This window comes from Pipistrellus kuhlii, unplaced genomic scaffold, assembly GCF_014108245.1.
Source record: "Pipistrellus kuhlii isolate mPipKuh1 unplaced genomic scaffold, mPipKuh1.p scaffold_m20_p_18, whole genome shotgun sequence".
Taxonomy (NCBI): Eukaryota; Metazoa; Chordata; class Mammalia; order Chiroptera; family Vespertilionidae; genus Pipistrellus; species Pipistrellus kuhlii.
Genome location: NW_023425493.1, coordinates 4,114,055 through 4,127,070, shown reverse-complemented (window position 1 = coordinate 4,127,070; position 13,016 = coordinate 4,114,055). Strand labels below are relative to the sequence as shown.

The following is a 13,016-nucleotide window of genomic DNA, read 5'->3' as shown; positions in this document are numbered from 1 at the left end:
CTATGTGGACATTGTGGTTTAAACGTCCAAGACTATCATAACTTACTCTTTTTAGAAATCTTTTTTCTATTTAAAAATTTTTCTTTATTGATTAAGGCATTACATATGTGTCCTTATCCCACCCATTACCCCCTACCCCACCCCTGCTCATGCCCTCACCCCCCTGGTGTCTGTGTCCATTGGCTAGGCTTATATGCAAGCATACAAGTCCTTTGGTTGATCTCTCCTTCTTACCTCCACCCTCCCCTGCCTTCCCTCTGAGGTTTGACGGTCTGATCGGTGCTTCCCTGTCTCTGGATCTGTTTTTGTTCATCAGTTTATGTTGTTCATTATGTTCCACAAATGAGTGAGATCATGTGATCTTTCATAATTTATTCTTAAGTTATCAGTCTCTAATCTCTTTCCATTCTTTACATTTACCTATACTTTTATTTTTATTTTTAAAAATATATATTTTATTGATTTTTTTTTACAGAGAGGAAGAGAGAGGGATAGAGAATTGGAAAAATCAATGAGAGAGAAACATCGATCAGTTGCCTCCTGCACACCTCCCACTGGGGATGTGCCCATAACCAAGGTACGTGCCCTTGACCGGAATTGAACCTGGGACCTTTCAGTCCGCAGGCGGACGCTCTATCCACTGAGCCAAACCAGCTTCAGCTACCTATACTTTTAATATTATAGGTATTAAATTGGCTGCCATGACAGATTACAGGCATATCTGCGAGATATTGCGGCTCCACGCCACCGCAATAAAGTGTGGATGGCAATAAAGCGAGTCTTAATCCTTTTGCTGGGAAGGGTCTTGCCTTCGGTTTGTAAAAAACATGCAACACCTGTGAGGCACAGGAAAGTAAAGCCCAATAAAGTGAGGAATCCTATACATACAACAAACACGGTGACTTAATTTTACTCCTCACAGCTCTGGGGGCGGGACGTCTGACATAAAGGCCCCACAGGGCTGGTTTATCTCCTCTCTGCTGGCTTCCAGAGGTGTAGAGGCTGCTGGCAATTCTCGCTGCTGGTTGGCTTGTAGGCACGTTTCGTCCCATTCAGATGCAGCCCGACAAAGCCTTGTGAAGCAGTTAGGATTTTAAGATCACGATTCCTTGATGCCGGACGAAAAAGGCATAACTTCAGTCAACAGGCCACAGACATCCAGAGTGAAGGTTTTGACTCAGCTGCCCCTCTCCCAGGGAGGAAGCCAGAGAGGAGCTGGCCGAGAAACGGCGAGTCAGTGCCCCAGCCCTGCAGGCACCGCCCCAGCTCGCACAGCAGGAAAGGAGATCATCAAACGACATGCCTGGACCAAGGAATCCAACGGGCTTGGCGACAAAGGAATCAGGTATAAGATTATCCGAAAGATTTCAGAAGAAGCCAACCCCTACGCTGCAGAGACAGCCACGGCCGCCGCATACGCGTGGCCGCAGCTGGCAGAGCAACCAGACCCAGTCGCCCGCCTGGCCAACTCTGGTTCTTCTGGCTCTTTTCCTCCCAGGTTCTGGGACATGTTCTTGAACTTGCAGTCTGAGTGGAGATTCTTACGGGAGGTCCCAAGTCGGAGCCAATGTGCACTCACAGGTGCACCTTCCGTCCTGTGATCCCTCAGAGGCAGGCTACGGTGACGGCCTTGGAGGAAATTTGCTGTCCAGTCACATAACCTAACTGCTAATGGGTGTTAGCAGGCTGGTGTGCCTCAGTGGTTGAGTGTTGACCTGTGAATCAGAAGGTCACCGTACGATTTTTCTCTGGCCAGTTAGCTCAGTGGTTAGAGCATTGGCCTGTGGACCAAAGGGTCTCAGGTTTAATTCCTGGCCAACGGCACATAGAATCTGAGGGGTCTAGGGCATCTGGGAGGTGACTGGGCTCCCACAGGCCTGAGCTGGAAGACAAAGTGTGGCTGGACATGCAGCAACAGGCATCAGGAGGGTGAAGGCTAGTGTCAAAAGTCAAGGAGAGGTCAGGAAGAATACAGCAGGAGAAGTGTACCTTGGTTGCAGGTTTTATCCTTCACCCCAGGTTAGGGCACGAGTAGAGCCAGCCAATCCATGTGTCTCTAACACATCAATGTTTCTCTCTCACTCTCTCAGTTTCTCTCTCTCTCTCTCTTTCTCTCTCTCTCTCTCCCTCTTTCTGTCTCTCTCTCTCCCCCCATCCTTTCCACTTCCTCTAAAGCAAAAACAATGAAAAAACTATTCTCCCTCTTTGGGTGAGGATTAAAAGCTAATGGAGGCTGCAGGACATAACAACTCCATCTCCAGTGACTTCCACAGAAGGCCCGGAAGTGCGCACTCTTACCTCTAACCTCTGGCAACACCTTTCTCTGTGCTGACGGGCCGTGGGAAGTGCATTCAGGGCCATACGGGAGAAAGGAGAGCATTGTTGTAGCCGACCATCTGCAGCTTTCCCGTAGAACCTCCTTTTATTAGAGGACTTGTAATCTGTTTTTTAAGGGCTCATACTCATTTGTATTTATACTTAAAAACACACAATGTTATCAAAGCACTTTCTCCAATGAGGCCGAGATTTAACATTGTTGACAGTTCTGTGGCTACTTTATCATAATTTGTCATCAATATTTTACATTCATGGTTCTACAGTTGCCGATTACTTGGCCTTAAGGGTGAAAAAGCACAATATATGCTAAACCTCAATCGTTCAAGCCGATGAAAAATTTTACCTCACCTAAATAGAACTCCTGGCATTTTCCATCCTAGACTCTTGATCATCTTTCTTTCATATTGCTTATGGAGCTGGAGTAAATGACCTGCTGGGCTATCTCTGCTTAAAAAAATTGATATTATAATTCCATCTACACGGACAGCTTCATTTCATCATTCCCACTTCTTGTCTTTTTCTCTACACATTTGGGCTACACATTTCTCTCTGCAATCTCTATTTCTGTCCCAGTTCCAAGTTTTTAATTAAGAAGATAAAAGTAATCCAGTTGGGATACTTCCTGATTCAACCAACCTTGACCAGAGTTGGGATCATATTTATACAAAAATGGGCTTTGGGGATCAGACCATATAGGTTGGGGATAAAGGCAGTTGCACTGAAGAAAGAATTTGGAGTTTGGCAGATTCACCACAACGTGCACCACACTTCTCTTCTATAAAACGGTGTTAGCACTTTCTGCTCTGCTCACTTCACAAGGCTTTTTGAGGATCGGAGTAGACATTGTGCTTACAAACACATTACAAATGGAAGGAATTGCTTTAAAGTTTATAGTGCGATGTCTAGGTTTTGGACAAGTTAGCAGCCTTGACATTTTTTAAAATGGGAAATAGGAGATAACTCATCCAGTTGTGAAGTAAATAAGATTTCCTAAGAGTTCATAACCGTGGCTTTCAAAGTTTTTATGGTTTCCCAGTAAAAACTGGCAGAAAATTTTAATTTCAAAATAGGGACAGAACTGTGTGTGAGAGAGGAAGAAACTGGAGTTGTATTTTGTAAGTGGGTAATGTCTGTAAGTGGAGACAACCTTTCAAAGCTATCCGGACAACAATGGCAAGACTACTAATTGGATGGAAACTCTGATACATTAGACATAGAAAAAGATGGACTTTATGTAATATTGGTTTCTTAATTATTTATCATATGGTTATTTACTTTCTGATAGGTCATGAAAAGCAGGATAAACACCTGATAATAGAAGAAATTATCAGCCTACAGAAAAATTAGAGACATTTTTAAGTTTTTTAGGGATCTATGATTCAGTGTTTATGTTGGTGAGAAAAGATGGGAGAAGCAGGAGTATCTTTCAACAGGTGGATCAAACAGGGAAGATATGTTTTGTCAAGAAGGTCGTCAGCGGGATTATTATATCCCTCATCTCTTATTTCCAATGGGGCTGGAGCAGCAGCAGGAAAAGCCAACAGTCCTGGGATGGGCACAGAGGAAAGCCTTGATAGAGTGAACTTCTTGAGTCATTTTATTCTGGGCTTTAGGAAGACAGGTTCTTACACTTAAGATCATCTATCTGTTCTTCATTTTACTATTTCATTAAAAAAAAAAAAAAAAAAAAAAAAAAAAAAAGCTTGTCAAATTCCTGGAGGAGACCTGATAGAAAAAGCCCCAAAGTCACCCTAAGACTTTAAGTTAGACTGGCTGAAAAACACTGTAGACAGGACATGTGAACCAGCCCAGATCATCAAAAGAAGACACTGTATTTTATTTGGGAAACAAGTATGCACTTCCCTATAGTGTTATTTGTGACAAATATGTCCTGGTCCTATATAATAAAAAGCCTAATATGCAAATCAACCAAACGGTGCAACGACTGGTCTCTATGATGTGCACTGACCACCAGGGAGCAGATGCTCAACACAGGAGCTGTCCCCAGCCCTCAGGCCCCAAGCCAGCCAAGGCAGGTGCCAATGGGGGCCCCATGATCGCCCCACCAATCTCCCCACAGATTGGCCCTGATTGCCGGGCAGGCGTAGGGATCCTATCTGTGCACGGATTTTGTGCACCGGGCCTCTAGTAAGAATATAAAGGAATAAGATCTATCATGAAAATTTTAATATACCCTGTGAAGAATATAATCGAGAGACAGCTGGTCAAATATTTGACATCCTGGCTGTCTTTCTATTAACACTGCTAAAACAAGGCACATAAGTAGGTGCTCACTGAGTGATGAGGGAATTAACACTTTACTGAGTGTGTCCTTTTGAAATGTGTCACTGAGATCTATATGTGTTGTTTTATGAAGCAGCAACAGTTTCAGATTTATACTCTGTGAATGTGGCAGTGTTTCCTGGAGACAGAAATGTATACTGGTATATATGGAGCTGAGAACACCACTCACTACATTGCTTTTTTTTAAGTTAGAGATGGAGATTAGAGTTAGCCATGGGAGCAGACTCTTCTTCTCCATGGAGGACACAGGCAAAGAAAGGAAGGCTAATATAGAAGACCATGGAGGCCTGGTGCTCGAAATTTGTGCATGGGGAAGGGGTGTCCCTTAGCCCAGCCTGCACCCTCTCCAATCTGGGACCTCTCGAAGGATGTCTGACTACCTTGGACATCCCTCTCACAATCCAGGTCTGCTAGCTCCCAACTGTTTACCTGCCTGCCTTCCTGATTGCCCCTAACCACTTCTGCCTGCCAGCCTGATCACCCTGTAACCACTCCCCTGCCAGCCAGATTGATGCCTAACTGCTCTCCTGTTAGCCTGATTGTCCCTAACTGCCCTCCCCTGAAGGCCTGATCACCTTTAATTGCCCTCCCCTGCAGGCCTGGTCACCCCTAACTGCCCTCTCCTTTAGGCTTGGGTTCTCTCTAACTGCCCTCCCTTGCAGGCCTGGTTCCTCCCAACTGCCCTCCCCTGTTGGCCATCTTGTGTCCACATGGGGGCAACAATCTTTGACCACATGAGGGCAACCATCTTGTGTGTTAGAGTGACTGTCAATTTGCAAATTATTCTTTTATTAGATAGGATATTTGAGTTAAGAGAAGAGATTTAGAGAAACCCATGTCAAAGTGCCCTAATATTCTTGGTAATGCAGTTGATTTGGAAAACTTACTGGTGAAAGTGAGGGAAGACAAAAACACATTCTCATTTTCTCTTTAATTTATTCAGGTCTTTTCTCACATGTTATCTGGAGGGGTGATCAGATTATTTTTATCTTTCATTTTGTTTATGTAGTCTATCTATCACGTTAATTAATTTGTAGATATTAAACCAATTTTTATCCCAGAAATAAATCCCACTGGATTATGATGTATAATCATTTTTAAAAATATATATTTTATTGATTTTTACAGAGGAAGAGAGGGATAGAGAGTTATAAACATTGATGGGAGAGAAACATTGATCAGCTGCCTCCTGCATACCCCTACTGGGGATGTGCCTGCAACCAAGGTACATGCCCTTAACCGGAATCGAACCTGGGACCTTTCAGTCTGCAGGTCGACACTCTATCCACTGAACCAAACTGATTTCAGCTATAATCATTTTAATGTATTGGTGAATTGTATTTGCTAATACTGTATTTTGTTGAGGATTTTTGCATAATTAGGGATATTGGCCGATAGTTTTGTTGTTGTTATTTTGTGGTGTCTTTGTCTGGTTTTGGAATTAGGCTAAATTATGGCCTTGTAAAACAAACTTGGAAGTCTTCCCTCCCCTTGAATTTTTTTGGAATAGTTTGAGAAAGATAGGTGTTAATTATTCTTTGAATGCTTGGTAAAATTCACCTGTGCAGTGTAGGTCCCATACTTTTCTTTGTTTTGATTACTAATTCAATTTTGTTAGTAGTTATCAGTCTGATCAGATTTTCTGTTTCTTATTCAGTGTTGGAAATTGTATACTTCTCAGAATTTATTCATTTCTTTCAGATTGTCCAGTTTGTTGGCATATTTATTGACATATAATATTTTCATATATATCTATATATATTTCTATGGTGTCAATTGTCCCTTTCCTTCTTGGTTTTTCTGATTTTATTTATTTGGTTCCTCTCTTTTTTCTTAATGATTTAACTAAAGGTTTATCAACTATGTTTATCATTTCAAAGAATCAGCTTTTGGTTTTCAAATATTTTTTAAGGTTCTATTTCATTTATCTTTAATGTGTTTTTTTCTCCTTTACTCCCTTTGGTCTTTGTTTGTGTTCTTTTTCTAATTCCTTTAGTGTAAGGTTAGGTTATTTGTTGTATTTTTCTTGTTTTATGAGGTAGGCTTGTATTGATGTGAATTTTCCTCTTAGAACTGCTTTTGATGTGTCCTATATATTTTTGGTTATGTTTTCACTTTCATTTGTCTCAAAGTATCTTTTGATTTGTTTCTTGATCTTACTGTCAGTTCATTCATTGTTTATTGATATGTTATTTAGCCTCAATATGTTTGTGTGTTTTTAATTTTTTTCTTGTAATAGATTTTTAGTTTCATACCACCATGTTCAGAAAAGATGCCTGCTATGACTTATATCTTATTAAATTTGTTGAGCCTCATTTTGTGGCCTAATGTATTATATATTAGAAAATGTTCCATGTGCATTTTTAAAAAAAAAATATTCTACTGCTTTGGGGTCAAATATCCTAAAAATATCAACTAAATTCATCTGGTCCAGTGTGTCATATAAGGCTGCTGTTTTGTTGTTGATTTTCTCTCTGGATGGTCTATTCATTGATGTGAATGTGGTGTTAAAGTCCCCACAATGACTGTGTTACTATTGATTGTTCTCTTTATATTTATCAATATTTGTTCTATATATTTTTGTACCATGTTGGGTGCATAAATGTTTACAAGGGTTATATCTTACTGTTGGATTGATCATTATTATTTAATGCCTTTCATCATTATTTAATGCCCTTTTTGTCTCTTATCATAGCCTTTGTTGTAACGTCTATTTTATCTTACATAAGAACTGCTAACAATTTTCTTTTCAATTTGCATGAAATATCTTTTTTTCCCATCCCTTTATGTTCTGCCTCTGTGTGTCTTGAATTTGAAGTGGCTTTCTGGTAAACATCATATATATGGACTTTGTCTTCTTACCCATTCAGCTACACTATGTCTTTTGATGGAAACATTTAATCCATTTACAATTAAAGTGGTTATTGATAGTGCATAGTAATTGTCATTTGATTATTTTTAGATACTGCATTAAGTGTACTTTCAGTTTGGTCATATTTTTCACACAAACCCAACAAGGATGGCAACTGATCAACTAAATCACACAGGCGTTTTCAAATCTTCTTGGCTGGAACTTTCATAAGGAATCTTTAGACTGATCTTTGGTGAGCAGTCAACCACTCAGGGTGGAAAAGCCAAGCCACAGCTACCATCTGGCTTTGCCTGCAATACCTGCTGGTTTGGGTCAAGTCCTCAAGTCCTTGAGGTCCCCAAAGGTCTCCTGAGTTTTCTTTTTCTATCTTTCAGAAAAGCAATCTTTGTTCCTTCCCTGGAAAGTTTGTCATGAAGCACGCAACCAAGCAAGGTATCAGGCCATTTTTGCAAGTGACTTATGTTTCAAGAGTCAGTCTCAATTCCTTAAAGCTTTCTGGTAATATCAAGAGTCTAGACATGTCTCTCTTAGTCAAAGTCTTGATTAATAAGACCACAGAGTTTGTAACTGGTCTTATTGGATTTATGCAAAGAAATGTATAGCCATGACTCACTCACTAAGAAATGCCAAATTCTGGAGATATACATAAGGAGAAAATGTTAAAAGTAAGTAATTAGCATTCCCTCGATTGGCAAACATATTTCATAACTTTTAGAAACATAGGCTTCTTTACTGGCAAACACATTGACCCTTTAAGAGACACACTTCCATGGAAGCAGGTATACAGTAAAACTTACTAAGTTACTAATTCACAGGCAAACTGAATTAAACTGATTGGCTTAGATAGTTTAGGCTCAGATTAGATCTATTCCTCAGAATGAGCATTTCAACAGATGGCTCAGTTAACCTATTAACCGCGCGGGACCTATAAATACGTCAAATGTAAACAATATCGGGAACGGGTAGGACGTATAAATACATCCTTGAAATATATGTTGCGCCCCAAGAGGGACGGTATATATTTTTTGTAATCTTTTTTTAAAAATATTTTATTAATTTTTTACAGAGAGGAAGGAAAGGGGAGGGCTAGAGAGTTAGAAATATCGATGAGATGAGAGAGAAACATCGATCAGCTGCCTCTTGCACACTCCCTACTGGGAATGTGCCGGCAACCAAGGTACATGCCCTTGACTGGAATCGAACCTGGAACCTTTAGGTCCGAAGGCCGACGCTCTATCCACTGAGCCAAACCAGTTTCGGCTATTTTTTGTAATCTTTATCATTGTTTGTAAAATTTATAATTTTTTAATTCGACGTGTCCATTTTTTTGGTCAGTATTCTTTTCTATTTTTTTTTGGTAATTTTTTATTTTCCTTTGTGCTTTATATATATAAATAAATGAAAAAAATATATATATATTTCATTTATTTTTATTAAGTATAAATTAAAAAAATAATATGAAATTACGTCCTCCGGGCGTGACGTACTGACACGTCCTAGTGAAAGAGTATGCACCCGTTACGGGTTGCGTCATTTTAAGATTTCTTTGAGACTAGGTATTAGCATTTTAGAGGCAGACAGTCCTTTCTTTGACAAGCCCATAATAAAATTCCTTGACAGAATAAGTACTCTTGAGGAACAGAGACAACATTACCATTTATTTTGGGAAGAAAAACCTAAAATAAATAACTTTCATCCTTTTTTTATTTCTTTTTTTTATTTAATATATTTTATTAATTTTGTACAGAGAGGAAGGGAGAGAGATAGAGAGTTAGAAACATCGATGAGAGAGAGTCATCGATCAGCTGCCTCTTGCACACTCCCTACTGGGGATATGCCCGCAACCAAGGTACATGCCCTTGACCGGAATCAAACCCGGGACCTTTCAGTCCCCAATCCAACGCTCTTATCCATTGAGCCAAACCGGTCCCAGCCTTTTTTTATTTCTTAAAAGAGGGAGATTCGATAGTTGGGGGAGGTATGAAGGTGTTCTATGCTCCCCAAATCCCTGTCCCTCAGCCATGGCGTACCACAACCTGTCCAACCTTAGCCGGCTGGGGACTGCATTTACCCCCAGTCCCAAGCCTCTTCCCACACCCGGAAAAAAGAGCTTTCCTAAAGGTCTGGAGTTTTCCGACAGCCAGCATTGATCAGGCACTGTTCAGTTGGGGTATTTAATCCATCCAGGTGATTCTGCTGGTCTCTGACCTTCCTGGAGGCTTTTACCCTTGACTGACTTGGGATAAAAAAAAGTCTGGTCTTTTTAACTTGCCTCTAAGAGTTGGGCTAGCAGCTGGTTGCTGTCCCTTGTACTTTCTAAACAGCCTAGGTCCCTTAAGAGGCTTGGCAGTGTGAGACAGCTTCCCACAAGTGGGCAACGAGCATTCCCTGTTAATCTGGCCAGACAGAAATTTAATTTTGAGGTTTATTCTGTATTAAGTATACCTGTGGAAGAAGCATTACATGACAAGCAGCAACATTTGCATAAATTAAAATATAGCAGTTACGAGGGTGCTCAAGGTCTGGAGCATGGGGGCAGGCTAGAGGGGGTCCATGGGGAAAAAAGGGACATATGTAATATTTTCAAATATATATATATCCTATCTAATAAAAGAGTAATATGCAAATTGACTATCACTCCAACATAGGATGGCTGCCCCCATGTGGTCAATGATGGCTGCCCCCATTTGGATGGCAGGGGAGGGCAGTTGGTAGGGATCAGGCTTACAGGGGAAGGAAGTTGTGGGCGATCAGGCCAGCAGGGGAGGGCAGTTGGGAGGACCAAGCCTGCAGGGGAGAGCAGTTGGGGGAGGGACCAGGCCTGCAGGGGAGGGCAGTTAGAGGCAAACAGGCTGGCAAAGGAGCAGTTAAGCATCAATCAGGCTGGCAGGGAAGTGGTTAGGGGGTGATTAGGCTGGCAGGCAGAAGCAGTTAGGGGCAATCAGGAAGGCAGGTAGGCAAGCAGTTGGGAGCCAGCAGTCTGGGATGGTGAGAGGGATGTTGTACATCCCTCGAGGGGTCCCACATTGGAAAGGGTGCAGGCTGGGCTGAGGGACACACCCCTCCGTGCACGAATATGTGTGTGTGTGTGTGTGTGTGTGTGTAATAGAAACAGTATTACTAACAAATGCAAGTAAAAAAGATTTCCAAACAGATCAGTCCCTTTGCCTGGTTACAGCTTCCATGCATTATGGCTGCCAAAGGCAGGACTTCCATCCACAAGCTATGTGGCTGCCAAGGTGCACAATGACAAATTCCGTCCTCAAGCAAAATGGCTGCCCAGGTGGCTACAGGGAAAACTTCTGCCCTCAAGCAAAATGGCTGCCAAAGCAGACTAGTTGTGTTCTCTTTCCCTTAGCAACCAGCAGAGGGGACTTGGCCTTAGCAGTCTGCAGTGCTGACTTGCCAGGGGCGGGACCTGCCACAGCTTTTCTCTGCTGGCCCAGAAAATTCATCTGGACGAAGCATCTAATGAGCGCCCTCACGTCCCCAGCAAAGGGCTACCAGGTCTGGGGGGCACTTTGGCTCAGAAATTTGCAGGATCAGAGCTCTGTGCTCACAGCAGCAGCTTCAGCCGGTGTCCATCCCTGCAACCCCCATGCCCACTCCCAGAGCTGTGTGCCCTCCAAGCGCAAGCCTGTGGAGACTGGAGCACGGTCTGGGCAGAACAGAAGGAAGATTGGAGGCTGAGGGAAGCAAGAGACTGGAGTGGCAGGGCTGTGAGTCTCTAAGCTCCTTACCCCACACCCACCACCTCCCAACCTCCAAGGGCTCAGCAGCAGGGATGTCTTAGAAGACATCTTTTGTGGCCATCCCCTCCCTCCCACAATGCCCCGATTCTGTGTGCCCAGCCACCAGAACTGGGGTGGGCACACCTGAACCAGCAGGGCCAAAGGCAGTGCAGGGCTGAGATAAGGAAATGGAACACACACACACACACACACACACACACACACACACACACACACACGTTGAGGGAGGGGAGATTTCATGTCACCAGAATCCAGGTGAGGTTTTTGTCCTTCCCAGTGCAGCCCAACTGCCAGCCAGGGGGCAAAAAAGAGATTTTCCTGCTTCAATCCTTTCTGTATTATTTTTGGTTAATCCTTGCCTGAGAATATTTTCCCATGGATTTTCAGAGAGAGAGAGAGAGAGAGAGAGAGAGAGAGAGAGAGAGAGAGAGAGAGAGAGAGAGAGAGAGAAAGAGAGAGAGAGAGAGTATAAGGGAGGTGGGGAGACAGAGAAATATTGATTGGTTGCCTCCCACATGCACCCTGGCTGGGAATGGACCTGCAACGGAGATACATGCCCTTGACTGGGAATCAAACCCGGGTCCTTCAGCCTGCAGCTCTCTCCACTGAGCCAAACTGGCTAGGGCCTCCCTGTATTTTTTTTTATTTTTTAATCAGTTCCTGATTTGCCATCTGTTATCAGAGGAAGGCATGGGTAGTCTTTCTCCATGGCTAGTGGGAGTGAGTGCCTCTGGAATAAGCATTCCCAAAGGCCCCCCTGGAGGGTTAGATGTGGCAGATCGCTTTCTTTTGTGGAATTACAGCCATTCAGGGAAGCTAGAACCAGAGTCAGAGTCAGAGTTTCCATTCCATATTGGAGCTAAAGAATCTGATAATGAACAACATAAACTGATGAACAAAACAGATCCAGACACAGAGAAGCAACAATCAGACCATCAAACCTCAGAGGGAAGGCAGGGGAGGGTGGAGGTAAGGGGGAGAGAACAACCAAAGGACTTGTATGCTTGCATATAAGCCTAACCAGTGGACCAATGGACACAGACACTAGTGGGATGAGGACACGAGCAGAGGTGGGGTGGCGGGGGGAATGGAGCGATAAGGACATATATGTAATACCTTAATCAATAAAGAGGAAAAGAATCATCTGATCTGGTTGAAGTCTACTGGTCTTGATTAGAAGAACGTCTGCTGTGACCTGGTTAGCATTCTCCACTCCTGGGAACCTAGCTTTCTAAGGAGATCAAGGGAAGGAAGACAGTTTCTAACTGTGACAAGAGCTGGTATATGACAACAAAGTAAAGCCAGCCCATGACCAATACCAACCATTTCCTTTCCTTTTTTTTTTTTTTTAAATATATATTTTATTGATTTTTTACAGAGAGGAAGAGAGAGGGATAGAGAGTTAGAATCAATGATGAGAATCATCGGTCAGCTGTCTCTTGCACACTCCCTACTGGGGATGTGTCCACAACCAAGGTACATGCCCTTGACCGGAATCGAACCCGAGACCTTTCAGTCCTCAGGCCGAGGCTCTCTCACTGAGCCAAACCGGTTTCGGCAATTTTCTTTCCTTTCTAAGAAGCATATGTCTGTCTAATGCTGAGGCAGAGCAGGAGAGCCGGCTGGAGGCGTCTGAGAAGTGAAGCTTGACACAAAGAGTCTATGGCAGAGCCTGAGGCTGAGCAGGCAGCAGAGGCATGCCCTCTAGCAGGAAGGGGGTCAGGCGTGGGAGCTGCCAGCATCCTGGACAA

General features: G+C 42.9%; 1 pseudogene; it reads left to right on the top strand.

Annotated features, from left to right (window-relative positions):
• Positions 1–701: 701 nt before the first annotated feature.
• Positions 702–1,682, top strand: LOC118721665 (annotated as a pseudogene).
• The last annotated feature ends 11,334 nt before the right edge of the window (positions 1,683–13,016 follow it).